The sequence below is a fragment of the Cervus canadensis genome, chromosome X (assembly GCF_019320065.1).
Source record: "Cervus canadensis isolate Bull #8, Minnesota chromosome X, ASM1932006v1, whole genome shotgun sequence".
NCBI lineage: Eukaryota > Metazoa > Chordata > Mammalia > Artiodactyla > Cervidae > Cervus > Cervus canadensis.
In genome coordinates, this window is record NC_057419.1 from 93349295 (window position 1) to 93368852 (window position 19558).

General features: G+C 40.4%; 1 long non-coding RNA gene across 1 annotated transcript; it reads left to right on the plus strand.

Annotated features, from left to right (window-relative positions):
- Positions 1-1498: 1498 nt before the first annotated feature.
- Positions 1499-10533, plus strand: LOC122434912. Its single transcript, XR_006267497.1, has 4 exons — positions 1499-1580; positions 2440-2529; positions 8503-9506; positions 10273-10533. It is a non-coding gene; the product is annotated as an uncharacterized LOC122434912 (long non-coding RNA).
- The last annotated feature ends 9025 nt before the right edge of the window (positions 10534-19558 follow it).

The following is a 19558-nucleotide window of genomic DNA, read 5'->3' on the forward strand; positions in this document are numbered from 1 at the left end:
TGTGAGTATGCAATGAGAAAATTCATGTAAATCATTGAGCTTAGGGCCTGACAATCAATACGTATTAAGTCCTTGTTACTTTGTATTTTCAGCCTGCACATTTTCTTGGTGTTAGTAATCAGGTTCATTCTATTTATTAAAAGAGAAATCAGGACTTCCCTGGTGGTCCAGTGGTTAAGACTTTGTGCTGCCAATGCAGGGGGGGCAGGTTTGATACCTGATCAGAAAACTAAGATCCCACATGCTGTGTGGTGCAACCAAAAGATTAAAAAAGAGAGAGAGAAATTCTTTTTTTACAATAAAGGCTGAGCTTTGTAAAGGTGAAATAGCCAGTCATCTACACGGTTTGATTTTAAGAGTATCAGGAAAATTCCAACCTCTTCATTTCCCCTCCCTGCACATAAATACAGCATACTTTATCAAGAAAGCTCCATTTCCTTATTGACTGTGATGAAAATTCAGATGTCACCAAGATGTACATTCAAACCACAGATTGAAGACAGGTGAAATTTTAAAAATTAAAAAACAAAACAAAAACAGATATCCACAAAAGGAATGATTAAATGAAGAATCTAAGGGTTTTGGTTTTCTGGGGAGAGACAAGGACAGGCACTGAATGGAGGAGATTGGGGCGCTAGGTGTTAGGAACTACTAGAGAAATGAAACTCTCCTGAACATTATGGTTAGGGAAACTATTTAGTGGAGTGCTTTTTTTCCCAAGATAAGAATCACCTGGCTCATTTGTTAGACAAAGGGACTCACAGGCCCTTGCCCTGGAATTTGGTAAATGTAGGGTGGGGTTATGGAATCTGAAGGGTTAATGAACACTCAGGGGATTCTTAAGACCTGACAAGTTTGAGAAAAGCTGGAGAGCTTAGGAGCCCAGGCTTTGAAATCAGACAACACTTGGGCTCCTCTCCTTAAGGATGAATGATCATGAAGTTAGTTAACCACCTTCAACCTTAGTTTCTATCTCCATAAAATGTTTGGGGATTAAATTAATTAATGTGTACAAGACATTTATCCCACAGTAGACACTGAAAAAAATAATTCGCATTTTTATTTTCAAGTGTCTTTCATTTCAGTTCACTTATTCTTATATATGAATCCTTAGAGTCTCCTGGGCAAAGTGCCAAAGTGGTCAATGATTTTCTAGAACTTTTTGTTTGCTTTCTAACATGTCCTTATCTTTGAAGCCAGAGTTGGAGAAATTAGCATTGTTATTGTGATCAGCTGTTGTGGGTCACCTTTTATATCTTTATGCCTTATCATGTAAATTAGGCATTCAGAATGTCTGAGAATTTCTATTCAAACCCTTTTCCATAGACTCTGATGTCACCTGTCCCTGGAAAGTTGATTTGCCTCAGAGTTTCAAGGTTTTCAGACTTTAGCCTTCTCTGTGAGTTCCAACTTGAAAAAAACCAATAAAACTCGACTTTGAGTTACAGTTTAAGCAAAGCTTTGAAAGCTCTTTAAACATTGACTTCCAGTTTAGACGGGGCAGTGTCAGAGAAACAGAAATGAACAGACAGAGGAAGAAAATGCAGGGAAAATGTTAAACACATATCAACAGTAAAAAGGTAAAGACCATGAAAAAAGAGACAGAAAGGCAGGCTGACAGTGCCAGACAGAGGAAGGGGAAGGGTGAGGAGACCCAGAGAGAAACAAAGATAGAGAAAGCAGCATAGACAGAGCTAGAGGTGGGGACAGAGACAGACAAGCACAGAGAGAAAGAGATCAAGACATGGGCTGGGATGAAAGATCTATTATTAATAAAAGTAGCTTTCTATGGAAATTTCCCTAGAAGTTGAAAAAGGAAAAATCCATATAGCACAATTTTAAAGTAATTACTATGGGAAAGGCACTACTTGGAAATTGTGGTGGATATACAAGATTTTCAACCCCTGGGTTGGAGAAGGGTGTGTACAGCAGAACATTAATGTTGCAGAATAAGCAACATTAAGAAATAAGTGTTTCTTAGTTCAGAGAAGGAAAGAATATTTTCAATTAGGGGCTGGAGGAGGTAGCCTTGGAGCTGGACCCTGATGTCTGAATAAGGGTTTAACAGGTGGAAGGGAAAGGAATTTTCAAACAATAGGAAGGGCATTGGTAAAAACTTTGAGCAAGGTAAGCAAGAGATGTGTTCAGGACAAAAGGAATGGTATGATTTGGCTAAAGTTCAAGTTATAAGTAGAGGAGTACTGGGAGAAAACTAAAAAAAGCATTTTTTATTGCAGGAAGAGGGGTTGAAGATAATATTGAGGAGCAAATGAGGGTTTCTGGGACAGGGGAGTAACAAGTTTGTGAGTGGGAAGCATTAGGAGAACAGGAACTGGAAGCCAGGTAGTGAAGATGTGAAGGATACTGTTGCTATTGTGTGTTCCAAGCCGTGAGTCCTATCAGCTATCTCCTGAATATCCCTTCCTCTCTCTTTTGCAGTGTCCTAGTTATTACTGCTTGGATCAGTAATGGTCCAAAGTCTTGACTGAAGGAAGAAAATAAAGTCAAGGGAGAAACTGAAGACAACCTGTAAGTTTCTAATTGAGAGAATGATAATGTTATTACTGATACTAAATCACCTGTCACCACAGGACAGGCCAATGAATCTGAGAGATGAGCTGTTGAGGCAAGGAATACGACTTTATTCAGAAAGCCAGCTAATGAGAAGGTGACAGACTAACATCTCAAAGAAACCATCTTGTTGGGGTCCGAATGCCAGGTTCTTTTATAGAGCCAGAGAGAAAGAAGCAAAGGAGAACTAAAGTCAAAAGGCAGAATAGAGAGCGAGGCAGTGAGGAAGTAAAGTGAAAAGGGTCTTCAGTCTTGCAAAACATCTCCAGGAAGGGCCAGCTGTTTGGAAAGAGTGTGTTATTCTCTTCTTTTTTTGTAGCCATTCACAGGTGGGCAGGGTCATATTATCTCTCTGTGAGCTGAACAAAGGCACTTTAACAGACAGGCAGAGGAGCAGGGTCCTTTGAGGCAGGCCATTATGTATGATTATAGTAACAATAGCAACAAAAACCAAGTCAAAGAAACATTTCCATCAGGGAGTCAGAATTGGTTCTTCTCTGCAACATTACCAGAAATTGGTTTGGAGGAGATAGGTTTAGTTTTTGGTATGCAGTGTTAAGGTGGATCAAAAATGTCACCTGCCAAACCAGTAAACAAAGGATGTTGCGATCTTCAAGCCAACAGTCACTGCAGCAACCCTGCCTGTGCACCCAGACGGGATTCAGGCTAGAGAAGAGCAGGATACTGGCCCTCGATAGTTAACGTGCATATGGAAGGAATGATTTCAATGAGCCCAGATTCTTGCATCTTCCCATACCTAGAAACCTGCTGAATTCATTAGCAAGATGTCTGGTTTTCTTTAATTCACAGTAATCTTTTGATGCCCCGACTACCTGGTTTTTCTTGCCAAACTCCTATATGTCCTGACTCCTCCCTTACCTTGTTGGAACAGTCCCTCAGAGCTGAGAGTCTGTCTTCTGGGCTTAAGTTTTCAGAAAATCTGCCCAATAAAACATAATTCTCAACTTTTAGGTTGTGAATTTTTTTCAGTCAACATTAGAGATGCTAGTGTGATTTTTATATGATGTCCAGGAGGTTGATGTGGACATTTGAAAAGAGTTTGCTGCTCTGAATCCTGGAAATAGAATATGATATATTCCAGGAGGTGGAATGAAATAGGCTCTGTGGGAAGAGTTCTTATATGTTTCTTTTTAGCCCTGAAATCCTTTTCAGTTAGACTCTAGAACCCTGTGTTAAGGGATCGTGACTCTCAGTATTAGATTGAAATTAGTTTCACGCTTCTATACGATTATCTTCTACCCCTAAGACACCCTTCCAGACCCAGAGGAAAAAGAGAGAGGGAATTAATAGACAGTCATTGCTATAGGAAGTAGGGTGGAATGAAGTGTTCTCTTTTTCCAGGTGAGCATGGCACCTGCCTGCCTAGGTGGGTTACTCTAGCTGATGAGCACAGGGTAACAGCAGATGGTATGAGAATACAGGTGGCAAAATAAGCTGGCTCTGTGTTAATTCATGGTGTCCTATTTTGCTCCTCCAGCTAGGGAGAGGATATTCTGCTGATTTTTACAGAACTGATAGGACTAACTCAAATAGCTGAGGACAGAACCCTATTGTCTCCATATGGGTACTTGCTTCTTCCTTAAGAACACCTTAGACCTCAATGATGTGGGGTGGAAGGGTGATTTGCTGTGAATAGAAAGGGGGTGAGGTCAGATGCAGAAACACTTCCCTATCTCAGGACCTGTCATCACCTGCCTCTCATTGTGGTATCTTTTAGTTCCCTCCTTTCTTTCATTGTATTGCAAAAGTTTGCCTCCCTCCATCCCCAAAGCCCACAGTGCTTACTGTAACCACATTTAGAGTAAAATATCCCTTAAGCACTTAAAAAATATGTGTAGCTTTGTCCTAAAAACATGTAGATTCCAATAATGAGGAATGGGTGCCTGGGTTTTCTGTGTATGCTAAATTGCTTCAGTCGTGTCTGACTTGACAGCCCCATGGACTGTAGCCTGCCAGGCTCCTCTATCCATGGGATTTCCCAGACAAGGATACTGGAGTGGGTTGTTATGCCCTCCTCCAGGGATCTTCCTTACCCAGGGATCGAACCCATGTCTCTTGCACTGGCAGGCATGTTGTTTACCACTAGCGCCACCTGGAAGATCCCCTCGGTCTTCTGTAAGTAACTTCTTTCACTCTGCTAGCTGCTGCATACCTAGAAGCAATTGATCTAGTGCAGTGAATCTCACTGACAAAATACATCTGAATAACCTAGTTCAGTTCAGTTCAGTCGCTCAGTTGTGTCTGACTCTTTGCAACCCCATGGACTGCAGCACGCCAGGCCTCCCTGTCCATCATCAACTCCCAGAGTTTACTCAAACTCATGTCCATTGAGTGAGTGATGCCATCCAACCATCTCATCCTCTGTCATCCCCTTCTCCTCCCACCTTTAATCTTTCCCAGCATCAGGGTTTTTTCAAATAAGTCAGTTCTTTGCATCATGTGACCAAAGTATTAGAGTTTCAGCTTCAGCATCAGTCCTTCCAATGAATATTCAGGACTGATTTTCTTTAGGATAGACTGGTTGGATCTCCTTGCAATCCAAGGGACTCTCAGGAGTCTTCTTCAACACCACAGTTCAAAAGCATCAATTCTTTGGCACTCAGCTTTCTTTATAATCCCACTCTTACATCCATACAGGACTACTGGAAAAACCATAGCTTTGACTAGATGGACCTCTGTTGGCAAAGTAATGTCTCTGCTTTTTAATATGCTGTCTAGGTTGGTCATTAACTTTTCTTCCAAGGAGTAAGCGTCTGTTAATTTCATGGCTGCAGTCACCATCTACAGTGATTTTGGAGCCAAAAATAAATAAATAAATAAATAAAGTCAGCCACTGTTTCCACTGTTTCCCCATCTATTCGCCATCAAGTGATGGGACCAGATGCCATGATCTTTGTTTTCTGAATGTTGAGCTTTAAGCCAACTTTTTCACTCTCCTCTTTCACTTTCATCAAGAGGCTCTTTAGTTCTTCACTTTCTGCCATAAGGTGGTGTCATCTGTATATCTGAGGATATTTCTCCCAGCAATCTTGATTCCAGCTTGTGCTTCATCCAACCCAGCATTTCTCATGATGTACTCTGCATATAAGTTAAATAAGCAGGGTGACAATAAACAGCCTTGACATACTCCTTTCCCTATTTGGAACCAGGGAATAACCTAGGGGAGCCCTTTAAACATACAGATGCCCAGGCCCATCTTGTGTTTATAATTCCTTTGGTTTGGGAGGTTGGACCCAGAACTATGTATGTTTTACAAGCTTCCTGAGTGATCCTCATTTACATGAAATATGTTATCAGAAAATTAAATTATTTCCATCTTGGCCTTTGACAACACTAGCTGGGGCCTACTGGCCTCATGTCCCATTCCCTAGTTGTATTACCATCATCAATTTAGTGAGCACAAGTTTCACAAAGGGAAAGATGTTAAAATGCGTATTCTCAACCCCCATCCTATAACTACTTAATCAGAATCTCTGAGAAGAGAATGCTAGAATTGGCAGTTTTACAAACACCACAGTTACATATAGTGCACTAGTCTGCAGATCTAGTGCACTAGTCTGCAAATCACACTTTGAGAAATACTGATCTGAGCCTGGGAAGTTAAAGTTGACAGGAGCAATGTGGTTTGGGGCACAGTGGCAAGAAGAGGTAGATTGCATCAGCTGTTGAGTCACTGCAGCTCAGTGGACCAAAACGATCTTGGTTGGAGCCTCCACTTCAGTAGTGTACTGAGCTGTGGTTACAGCCTAGGCAAATGAGGCCAAATGATAGCTAGAGAAGACCGCTAATTAATTAAGTCTGGCCTAAGGTCAGGCCACCAACTGGCAGACACAAGTTCTTTTTTAAGTAGGAGAATTTTAAGTTGGATGAGAAGGATAGGAGAGATCTGAAATATGGGAAATTTTCCTCTGACTTCTCAAACCCCCTTTCTTGTTTATTTCTCTCAGGGCTTAAGTAGTTTCCTCTGTAACAGTATCAGGATTGACTCACAAATTATTATTCATTGTTAAATTATGTTAGGAATGCGTTCAAAATGCAAGACAAGGTGTACAGTGTAGACACTACTTGAAAAGGCACTTAGATTTTTTTTCTTTAAGTGAGGGAGGAATATTTTTTCTGTGATATTTGAAAAGTGAAGGAAGTGTTTGCATTTGTCATACAGTATATTTTACAAAACCATCTCCTGATTTCCTATTGAGTGTCCTTCTGTGAAAGGCCATGTAAGGTAAGACGGGCTCTTACTACTGGTGGTTAAACTGAGTTTGAGATTTCACATATATTGTGACTTTCTGCTGTGATTTAAGCCTTCTACTGCTACATATTACTCAGAGTATTGTCTCCTCTTCCAGTCAACTAGATTTTAAGCTTCCTGAGGGCAGGCATCTTGTCTCAGACTTCTTTATAATCCTCTATCCAGCCCAGGACCATAGCAAGCTCCCAATAAAGACTGAACTATTTATTATGGCCGAGTAGTATTCCAGTGTGTGTGTGTGTGTGTGTATGTGTATCACATCTTCTTTATCCATTTATCTGTTGATGGATATTTAGGTTGTTGTTGACATTTGCAACAACATGGATGAACTTGGAGGGCATTATGCTAAGTGAAATTAGAAAAAGACAAATACTGTATGAAATCACTTATATGTGGAATCTAAAAAATGCAACAAACTAGTGAATATAACAATAACAAAAAAAGAATCAGACTCACAGATATAGAGAATAAACTAGTTGTTACCAGTGGGGGTGGGTGGGTGGAGGGGAGGTAATAGAGGTAGAGGATTAAGAAGATTATAAATTAGGCATAAAACAAGCTATAAGGAACTTTCCAGATTGAGAGTTCCCTGGGCAATACAGTAGGTTTTCATTAGTTATCTATTTTATACATAGTAGTGTATATATGTCAATCCCAGTCTCCCAAATTATCCCACCTCTGCTTTTCCCCTTGGTAACCATATGTTTGTTTTCTCCATCTGTGACTCTATTTCTGCTTTGCAAATAAGTTTATCTGTACCACTTTTCTAGATGCCACATATTCCTAAGTGATATTCCTAAGACAGTTTAGAAATAGAAAATATTATGCAAATTAGTTGAGACAATTAGGTATTTTAAAAAGGGTTCAGTTTCATTCAACTACCTGAATATTTCTCAGAATTCTTATCAAATATCTGCTTCCCTTTTTGATTCCAGGTCTTCTCTGATAAAGTGCTTATTAGGTAAACCTAGCCCCGCTACAAAAATCAGAACCAGACTTTGGTTGAACTAACAGAATGGGCCAGAGAGGGGAAGGATGGGGCTGAGAACCTAGATCTACTTACAGATGTCAAGCAGGCAGGGAGGCAGGCAATCTGGAAAGTTCCAAGCTGCAGGCATTAGGAAAAGGCCCAGACAGCTAAACAAAGCCCAGGTGACACACTGACATCCAGACAGGCCAATAATTGATATGCGAGGTCTTATAACAGCTGCCAAGGAACAAGTCATGAAGATAAGGTTTAATGAACACAGAATCTAGCCACAAAAAAAGACACGTTCTAGACAGGAATTCTAGGTTAGGTATGAAGCTAAGATTGGTTATAATAAGGCAGGAGGTCAGAAAGGTATGAAATGAAGACGGCAGTACTGGTCATTGAGATTATGGTTCCAGAATTAGAGATGAAGTTGAACCCGTGGGCAGAAAGAGAATGGCTTCAGCTATTGGGCTGAGTTAGCTGCTGGATTCTAAGCTAAATATGCAGATAAGTATATTCCTGTGATAATTTTATTTAGATAGACCCCTGCTGCCATTTCCCAACACAAAGGATAATTTAATTTTTATATCCTTCTGAAGAGTGCAACTTGCTTATAAAATCTCATCTTAAAATGTCTTCTGTTATGTATTCATTCCAAAAAATTAATTCAATTACTGTCTTTCAGATATTGTGGAATACTGAGGTGAATAAAACATAGCCATTGGCCTTAGAAAACTTACAGATTCATGAAGAATCAAGCATCTAAAGTAATTACATATGTTCAGTCACTCAGCCATGTCCAACTCTTTGTGACCCTATGGATTGTAACCCACCAGGCACCTCTGTTCATGGGATTTTTCAGGCAAGAATACTGGAGTGGGTTGCGATTTCCTCCTCAATGATTACAATACAGCATGCTGAAAGCACAAGGAATAGAGGTAACTTCAGTTAAGTCATTCGATCAACCAAATGCATGGAGTGTCTTCTATTTTACACGCACTAGTCTGGAAAAACAGGATAATCCCAAGTCCAGACTTTCAATGTCATAGAAAGCTTCCAAAAGAAACTTGATCTGAGTTTTGTAAGAGGTAGCCAGGTAAAAGCATGTGGCAGACATTCATTCTTCCCTTCCTGCATACAAATAGAAATCTGAATTATTTGAGACAGCATTGTATTAAAAGCCATTCATACACCATTCTAGGTATGAGTGACCATGTAAGTGAAAAAAAGCCTGTTGAACAGGGCTTTGTTGAAAATCATTTTTTTCCCGATGAAAATGAACTTAACTGACAGGTTCTTCCCTCTTCCTTTTATTCATGCTTGGGATGCAGTTATGAAACCTAGAGATGGAATCATCATCTCTCAGCCATAAAAACCTCCTTACAATAATGGTAAAATAAAAAGATAGTAGGAGTCTTGGTCCCTGATGATACCATACAACTTATATTTCCTTTGGATTTTTGTTTAAGCCATTGTAGTCACTTTTCTATTATGTACTGTTAAATACAATTCTAAGTAATAAGAAGAATACTGGAGTTTGGTGGTAGAGAGTTCAAGAGAAACTTCCCAGGCATAGGAAACAATGAGATGCACAAAGATGTGGAGTGAGAAGCTCAATATGAAGAAACTGTAAGGAAACCAACTGATTGGAGTTATGAAGAGAAGGAGACCAGAGATGAAGTTGTAGAGGTGAGTATAAAGGCCAGTTCCTTGTAACCCATATTAAGGAGTGTGAGCTTTGTTGTAAAAGTAGTAGAGATTTTCTTGTGGATTTTTTCATGACTTAACATTTGCATTTTAGAGAGAACATTTTATTAGAATATTTAGAAACATTTGGAAGAGACTGATGGCAGGCAGATTAGATAGGAGATTTATATCATCCAGGTGTTTAAAAACCAAAGCTAAGTTAGTAGAAATGGGAATTGATAGACCAGATTGGAGTTACTAATTATAGGTCTCTAGAAGAGATTCAAAATATATCAGGGAGGTAGAATCAACATATATTGGATGTGTAAATTTGAAACAAAGAACATCTCAAGGATGATCCTCAGGTTTCTGTCTTGGGCGACCAGACGATTCACCAAGATTGGTACTACAGGAGGAAATGATGGTTAAGTAATGATCCAAACTCTGATATCTCTGAAAACCAGAGAGAATTTAAGTATATTTTGCCAATTGTAAAAGTACTTCTCAGGAACAGCGATAATACAGCCTCAACTGTTAACAATGACATGTACATAAATGTAGTATTTTCAGAAAATTCCTAAGTAGATTGAGATAGAGATAATAGTGTTTTATTTTCATGCAATACAGTGTTTATGCTGTTCTTTAATATTTCTTAGAACGTGGTTAGAAACAAAAACAAAAGATAAAAACAAAGATAACAACACCAAAACAGCTATACTACAGTAACCATAGTAATGTTTTTTGTTTCTTTCTTTGTTTCCTATTTCAGCCCAGTTCAACTCTGTAAAGAGCAAATGATGAATGGAGAAGAATAAGAGGGAAAGAAATGTGCCATAAGAGACATTTAGCAGACATTATTTTAATGTGTCTGACATAGTTTTGCATAGTTTCACACCTTTATGAGTTTATTGCTATAATGGTGGCAGGAAGATATGGGTTCCAGGCACCACTAACTAATGAGACAGTTTTGAATTTTACTTGATACTTCCAATAAAATCTTTTCACAGTGTCTGTACTCTTTCAATCCAGTGTAAAGAGTGCTCACATAACAAGCGCTAGCAGTGGCAAAAGGAATAAAAACTCCCTGCATTCTTTTCCATCTAGATGTCCTCTCTTTGGTTTGGTCAAGTCAAGATGAAGGGCAAAATAGGTTGGCACTTATTATCAGCCCATATAGCCACCTCACAGTGAAAACAGTGATGTCCAAAGTTTAGTAACCATGACTGGTAAGGGCTGGTTGTGCCTGAACTTCTGTAGTTGATTGCATAAACCAGTAGCCTATATTTGGACAAAGTAACGAGAGAAAATTATAATCATCCATTTCATCTTGGTAGGATTTGGCTTATTGCTCCTGCCTTCTGAATTAAATGAATTTAAAAGAGACTGAAAGACTTAGAAAAGGTTCTCTTGCTACAGATGTTTGGCTCTCTTTGGCGGGGGGTGGGGTAGGGTCGGGTGGCCGGGGGTGGGCATCACACCACACAGCTCACAGGTACTCAGTTCCCGGATTCCCAGAACAAGGATTGAATCCAGGCTATGACAGTGAAAGACCAGAATCCTAAAGAATAGGCCACCAGGGAAAGACTGCTTCTAATACACGAGAGGGTATTGGTGGGAAGGAGAAAAACAGATATTGAGGAATAACTAGGTTCTTATGAGCTAGAAATATGGATTAGGAAGTTGTTGACTGTGGTCACATGAGCTTTATTGGCATATCAAAGGAACAACTGAAAAAGAACAGATTGCTTTATAAAATGTATTTTTTTGGAGACCATGTTGGTAGGTAAGTTTGAAAAGTACTCCTTGGGGCAAAGTCAGACACTAAGATAGTATTTGCTAAATTAAATTATCATTTCAAGGCCTAGATACCTAGTCATCAAATATATTTTTAGTTACCTGTTTGATTCACAACTTTCAGACACAGTGCTCAATAGTGAGAAGTATAAATCCCACACTCTGGGATTGGATAATAAAAAAATCCAAGGAGATTATTTTTCCTGATCCCACATTGCGTTCATTTCATACCTAGAAGGACAACGGCTCATTTCACTTTAAACTTTTCTTTTTCCCTGCCACAGCCTCATCACAGATGGTTTTCATACAAATGTGTGATCTTTTTTGTGATTTACCTCAGTTACTGTTTCTACCTTTCATTTCCTAGAGTACTTTGCAGAATCCTAAACTATTTTGATTCCAAAGCGGGTTAGTTATATATCAGTACAAAATCAAAGGCTCACCAATCAGAAACATAGGAATGAAATAGATATCCATCTGTGACAGCATTATAGTGATTTGGGGCCAGACCCGGTGGTAAGGCAGTGACAGAAGATGTGCACCGCTGTCGCTTTGCATGGAAGCAGGAAGGTACAGGAAGAAGCAATAATGCCTTAAGAGGAGTATAACAGAAAGGGAAAGAATAAGAAATAAAGCTGAGCTTATAGAAATAGCTTCTAATTTACTGTGCATTATACTTAAAAGCTCTAGAGTGCCATCTGACCTTTCTACCAGGAGAAGCAATAAATAAAATGTATAAATAATTTGTATTTTATATGTGTTTTGTACCCCAAATATGGAACTCAGCCTATTTGAGAATGAGCATTCCTAACTGCAGCATCAGTGAATTCACAATCAACTGGACTATCAACTCCTTTTGACGGAATCTATTTGTTTCAAAGTCATGTTATTTGCCCTTGTAAGAAGCAAGATAAACAGAGTAGTTTCAAAGAAAGTTGTGAGATAGTTGGGCTTTAAGAATTTGACTTTGACAAGTTCAAGAAGTGAAAACGGGAGTGGGGTGTGGGCAGGGATGTTTATCCTATTAAAAAAAAAAAACAGAATCAATAAGTAATTTATTCAACAAGCACTTATTGAATACCTTCCATGTGTCATTTGGTGATGGGCTACATACTAGACGTGTTAAAAATGAGAAGCAGGCAGGATACATTTCAATCCAGGAGAGGAAGAAGGTGATTCCATGACAGAATGGCAGGTGAGATTTTAGGTCAAATGTAGCCTTTAAGCATCTCTCATATTCTACCAGGTAGGTGGCTATTAATACTTACATAAAGACCAGCCCTCTCCGACACAGGAGGAAATAGAGGCCCTGAAATACAGTCTTATTTTTCCTCCTATTCCTAGATAATGAAGACAATGAAAACATAATTTTAATTGAAAAGTTGATGGGAATGAGTAAAAGCTTGCATGCTTCTAAAAATTTCTGCAGTTCTTGGCCTTTCCATATTCTTATGATAAAGCCCACAGTGGTCACTTCCTTAGTATATCCCCAATGAGGAACCATTAGCTTTTACTTTACTTTTTACAAACAGACTATTTTTTAGAGCAGTTTTAAGTTCACAGCAAAATTGAGGAGAAAGTATGGGGAGTTCCCATAAACACACTAACCCCACACACGCATAGCCTTGCCTACTATCAACATCCTCCACTAGGGCGGTATATTTATTACAAATGAGGAAGCTACATCAACACATCGTGATCACCCAGAGACCATTATTTATGTTAGCTTCACTCTTGCTGCCGTACACCCCCTGGTGTCAGTAACTCAGTTGTGTCCAACTCTTTGTGACCCCATGGACTGTAGCCCACCAGCCTCCTCTGTCCATCAGATTTTCCAGGCAAGAATACTGGCGTGGGTGGCCATTCCCTTCTCCAGGGGATCTTCCTGACTCAGGGATCGAACTTGAGTCTCATGCATTGCAGGCAGACTCTTTACCATCTGAGTCACCAGGGAAGCTATATTCAGGGAAGCTATACCAGGGAAACTACGGTAGGGAAGTACGTTTTATGGGTTTTGACAAATGCATAATAACATGGATCCACCATTATAGTTCAAGGAGAATAGTTTCACTGCCCTAAACATCTTCTCTGCTCTGCCTATTCATCCCTCCTCCACCCTAAGACCTGGCAACCACTGATCTTTTTACCATCTACATAGTTTTGCCTTTTCTAAAATGTCACAGAATTGGAATCAAACAGTATGTATTCTTTTTAGATTGGTTTTCTTTTTCTCAGTAATATCCCTGATAGCTTAAGTGGTAATGAACCCACGTGCAATGCAGGAGACACAGGTTTGATCCCTGGGTCGGGAAGATCCCCTGGAGAAGGAAATGGCAACCTACTCCAGTATTCTTGCCTGGAGACTTCCATGGAGAAGAAAGCCTGGCAGGCTAAAGTCCATAGGGTAGCAAAGAGTTGGACACAACTAAGCATGCATGCACTCTACATTTATGATTCTTCCAGTCTTTGAAGAAATGGCTTAATAGCTCATTTCTTCTTAGCACTAAATAACATGCTATAATAGCAAATGATGACACCTACCAGAATTACACTAAAATTTAAAAAACGAAAGTGTTGTCTAGGAAATGGAAACAGCAGGAATTCTTATATACTGCTGATGGAAGTGTAAATTGGTACAACCACTCTGGAAAACTGCTTCTCTATCTTGGTTAAAGCTGAATGTATGCTTAACTTATGACCCAGAAATTCCACCCAAACATAAATACGTATGTAGATTCACCAGTAGCATGTACAAGAAATTTCACAGCAGCATCATATGAGAAAGTGAAAGTGAAGTCGCTCAGTCGTGTCCGAGTCTTTGTGACCCCGTGGGCTGTAGCCTACCAGGCTCCTCCATCCTTGGGATTCTCCAGGCAAGAACACTGGAGTGGGTTGCAATTTCCTTCTCCAGCATCATATGAGAACCAGCAAGTAAATGTTTATCAACAGGAGAATGGATACATAAAGTATATTCAGTTAAGTCAATGCTTCACAGCTATGAAAATGAGCAAACAACTACCACAGGCAGCAATGTGGAGGAAACACAAACACCAGGTTGAGTGAAAGCTGTCAGACACAAAAGACTAAATGCTCTTTAATTACAGTTATATAAAGTTCAAAAACACAAACCTAATCTATGACAATATATAGTGATTAACTTTGAGTAGGAGGAGGATAATGAATGGGAAGGGGAATGTTCTATTTGACTTGGCGGATGGTTACACAGGGGTTTTAATTTTTTTGGGGGGGAGGGGGATGTTTGTTTTTCACACCACACAGCTTGTGGGATCTCAGTTCCCCAACCAGGGACTGAACTCTGGCCGTGGCATTGAAAGCCCAGAATGCTAACCACTAGGCCGCCAGGAAACTCCCTAGAAATGCATGATTTGCACTGTCAACTGAGCCCACAGTGCTGGAGACAGGAAGCAAAGTTTCTGCAGGAGAGCCCGGGAAGACACGTGAGGCAACCGTCTGGATAAGAGGGAGCCTCTTCCTGAGGGTAAGGCCACATTAGGTGAGAGAAGTGGCAACATTTATATCTCCCCCGCACCTCCTCACTTTTAGTCACCTGATTGCCTCTGCCAATAAGGCACTTGCTGGCCAGCACCCCTGCCTTACAGCAGTCTGTCCAAGGAGAGACTCCTCTGCTTTCCCAACTGGCCCTCTCAAGATCCCCTACTTGTCCAAGCCCACTGGGAGCCCCCTGCCCTCCCTATGGTTACTAGTTTGCAACTGATGCCTGAACCCTGACTCCCACTTCCAAATCAGGAGCACAAGCCCACCTGGAAGAGGATGGCAGGCTAGGACCTCTGCCCACTGTGTCTCAGCTGGTGCCAAGTAAGCCCATGGGGCTGGGGCCTCGGTTCTCTGAGCTGCCTCTAGTGGGGAGGGCTGTGCAAGAGCCTCGCACTCGCAGCCTGTATCTGTTTTACTCTCTATACAGTCATTAGACAGATCTTAACTAAAAAATAAATTAGATAACATTTCTCTCCTGCTTAAACTTTCCAGTGACTCCCTGCTTTCCTCAGAGTAAGTTCCAAATCCCTTCCTCTGGCTCACAGGGTCCTGCACACTGAGGATGTTGGCCCCACAGCCAGCCTTGCATCTTGCCACTCTCCCCACTTGTTTGAAATCTGAGGCCAAGGGTCCCCCCATCCCTCAAGCAAGGCTCTTACCTGCCATGCTGGGGGCCTCTAGGGACACAACCTGTGTGCCCTTGAGCTTCTGTGGCTTGTGAGAGCAACCTGGTGCAGGCACTCCACCCTTCTGATGACTCAGTTGTGGAATTTGGGGGCAATGCCTCCTCTCGCTTCATTTCCCCAGGTGTTTGGCTAAGAAACCAATAAGGCTGCGTGGGTCTCAGCCTAGTCTGCAGGACTTGAGGAGCTGAGAGTGAGAAGTATGGAAAACCCGAGAGCTGCAAGCTATTGACAGATCCCTTAGGGCCCTCCAAAGACTTCCTTGTAGCAGGCATCCTTCTCTGATGTCCCATGAGGCAGTTGTGTTGTACAGTTTGTCTGTCCCAAATACTGGCTCACTCATCAGATTGCAGGACAATGAAGAGAAGCTATTGATTTCCTGTTGGTCCGCTGCCAGGATTCATGGGTACCTTTTTCCCTGACAAGGCATTCTCAAATCAAGAGGCTGCCTCCTCCCTTCCCTCCAATGTTTCCAATTGTGGTAAAATATATATAACATAAAATTTGCTATCATGACTGTTTTTAAGCATCCAGTTTAGTGGCATTAAGCACATTCACATTGTTGTTCAGCCATTACCACCATCCACTTCTAGAACTCTTTTCATCTTGCAAAATTGAAATTCTGTTCCCATAAAACACTAATTCCCCAGCCCCTCCCCCAGCCCCTACAAACACCATTCTACTTTTCTGTCTCAATGAACTTGACTACTGTAGGGGCCTCATAGAAGTAAAACTATACTGCATTTGTCCTTTGGGGCTTGGCTTCTTTCAATGAGTATAATGTCCTCAAAGTTCATCCATGTTTTAGCAGATGTTAGAATTTCCTTCCCTTTAAGACTGAATACTATGTCATTGTATTTATGTATCACATTTTGTTTATCCAGTTATCCATTGATAGACACTTGAGTTACTTTCACCTCTTGGTTAATTATGAATAGTTCTGCTAAGAACATGAGTGTGCAAATATCTCTTTAAGACCTTGCTTCCAATTCTTTTGGATATGTACCCAAAGAGAAATTGCTGAATCAGTATGATAGTTCTCCACATTCTTGCCAACACTTGTTATTTTCTGTTTTTTTTTAATAGTTGCCATCCTAATGGGTATGAGGTTTTTATTTGCATTTCTCTAATGACTAATGATGTTTAACATCTTTTCATGCGTTTATTTGCCCTTTATATATCATCTGGAGAAATTTCTATTCAAGTCCTTTGCCTGTTTTCAAATTGGGTTGTTTGTTTTGTTAATATTCAGTTGTAAAAGTTCTTTATATATTCTGGAGAGTAACCCTGTACCACGTGTATGATTTGCAAGTATTTTCTCCCATTCCATGGGTTGCCTTTTCACTCTGTTGGTTGCTTCCTTTGTTGCACAGGTTTTAATTTTTTATGTAGTCCAACTTATCTACTTGTACTTTTGTTGTCTGTGCTTTTAGTGTCATATTCAAAACACCACTACCATATCTGATTTCATGAAGTTTCTCCTCTCTGTTTTCTAAGAGTTTTAGCTTTAGCACTTATGTTAGGGTTTTTGATCAATCTTGAGGTAATTTTTTATATGGTTAAGATGACAGTCCAACATTCTTTTGCCTGTAGTTACCCCATTGTTTTATTCCAAGCCATTTGTTGAAATTCCTTAGCTCTTAAAGGAAGCAGGGTATCTGAAGGTAAGTAGATCACTGTGCTACTCACTTGCTCAAGGAACCTGGAAAATTTACTCAGCTCCTATTTTTTAATCACCTGTTCATGCATTAATTCATTCATTCATATAGCATGCAGTGTTAAAAATTAGAGCCCACAGCCTAGTAAAATTTAGGAAGTTCTGTGGTATTAGATGAGGGAAAGAATATTCTTTATTTTCACTAGTGCAGACAACCAGCTACAGGAAGACTAGCAACTTTGTCACCAAGAGAAATACCTGGTATTTTCATATCATGTCTCCATGGCAGCAGCTCTCTCCAAACATTCTTTACACTTGTCACTACTTCCTAATTACAATAATTACTAGACCTATCATTCAATCATATTATTTAATGCATCAATGAAGATGCACTTATATTTTACAAAATCACAATTGTGTTTTTTAATATTTTGATAACTGTATTTCAATAAAATTGCTTTCCTTTGTACCCCTTCTTATTTTATTTAATACATTCAGAAACATTATTCTGAGACAGGCGCTACAGGCTTCTCTAGATGAGCAAAGAGGTTAAGATGCCCTGCCCTACATAGGGCCCTAGGGACACAGTCTCAGTAAGATCCAGCCACTAGGAATGGGAGGGCACACAGATATGTAGATGCAACATACTATGCTGGGATCCCAGCAGACTACTTAACATCAAGTTGAGCACCATTTTTTGGAGGTCTGTGTAAAAAGAGAGATCAGCCATTTGTCAGTCTTGAGGAGTGATCCTGTCCCTGCTGATGACGTTTTCGCTCCTCTTTGTGCAGGTAATGAGATTCAGAAGAACCAGCCCAGCCCCCCTTGGCAGCAGAACATCAGCTCTCCTTTCTCCTCTTCTGCTGACACCAAATATATTCAGCTATGGAAATGGAGATGCTCAGTGAGCTCTCGGTAACTATGGATATCCCAGGGTTTCCCTAGCAACAGCTCTAGTTCAGCCTTGTTGCTAGGGAACACTGGGATTTCCCAGGCTGCCACAAGAACAAGACTGCTCTAGCCCAAGGGCAGAGGCATGAGCACAGCTGTGAATCTGAGCCCCAGGAATGGATGATGTGTACCCCTTCACTCTGATCCTTTCAGATTGAAGGACCTGGCCAATAGCCAAGTGAAAGGGGGCTGCATACTGGGCAAGAGGTCTTGAGAGGATGATGAGGAAGGAGTGCAGTAGAGTACACAGACTAATGAGAAAAGTCCAAAATGAGCCCCAAAGATACCAAGAACGAGATCATGCTGGGCTTCAGGAAGCTCTTCAATCTTCAAGCCCAGAACTTGGCAGTTTGTAAAGCAGTTTCCCCAAGATGATAATGTAGTACACACCTGCTTGGGTTAAGGAGCAGGCCCAAGGTTAGAACTAAGCTAGTCTCATGGATGAGAGTGTACAATGTAGGTGGTCCCAAAGGGCCCTACGCTTACAAGTGCTCTGCATGCTTGGTGTGATGCTCTGTTCTCACCATTTTGAAATTCAATTTTTAAAGAAGCAGCCCTGAATTTTTATTTTGCAATGTGTGTGTACATGCTAAGTCACTTTAGTCATGTCCGGCTCTGTGTGATCCCATGGACAGCAGCCCACCAGGCTCCTCTGTCCATGGGATTCTCCACACAAGAATACTGGAGTGGGTTGCCATTCCCTCCTCCAGGGAATCTTCCCGACCCGAGGATCAAACCCATGGCTCTTGCATCTCCTGCATCAGCAGGCAGGTTCTTTACCACTAGCACCACCTGGGAAGCCCCTCACAGACACATACATACATAAACACATTTTCAGAGCCTTTTAATCTATAGGTGTTCCCTCTATCTCTTTTATTCCCTTCCATAATTTGTTTATCAAAGGAACCAAATCCTTTGCCCTGAGGAGTTTCCCTTAGCAGCATTCCATCAACTGCATACTCATGTCGTAGTTTAACAGGCCCGAGTATCCTGAACGTGTATTGCACATTGGCAGTTGGATTTAGAGGTATAATCAGAATCAAGTTTGATATTTCGTGGGGAAGACTACATTGTAGGTGGGACAGCATTCTTCATCAAGAGGCACATTGTATCTTGTTGTCTGTTGTTGTATTGTCAGTACCCACTGATTCTTAATCCTTAGATCTTTAATTTATTAGAGGTTGCAAATAGTAATAATCCAAGGCTATCTTACTCCTTCATTTCTTTGTTGGAATATTTCTATAAAGACACTCTTTCCCTCATCTACAGTTTATATAAGAAAGGACTGACAAATGCTTGAATCTTTCCCTTTATTTCCCAATTTCCAAAAGAAAGTATTAATCTTCTAGTATCCTCCCAAAATTGTGATTTTAAAATATCATTTTGAGCTTGTATATTTAGACAAATTTTGTCCATCTTAATCAATTACAGTTTCATTCTTTCTGATCATGAAT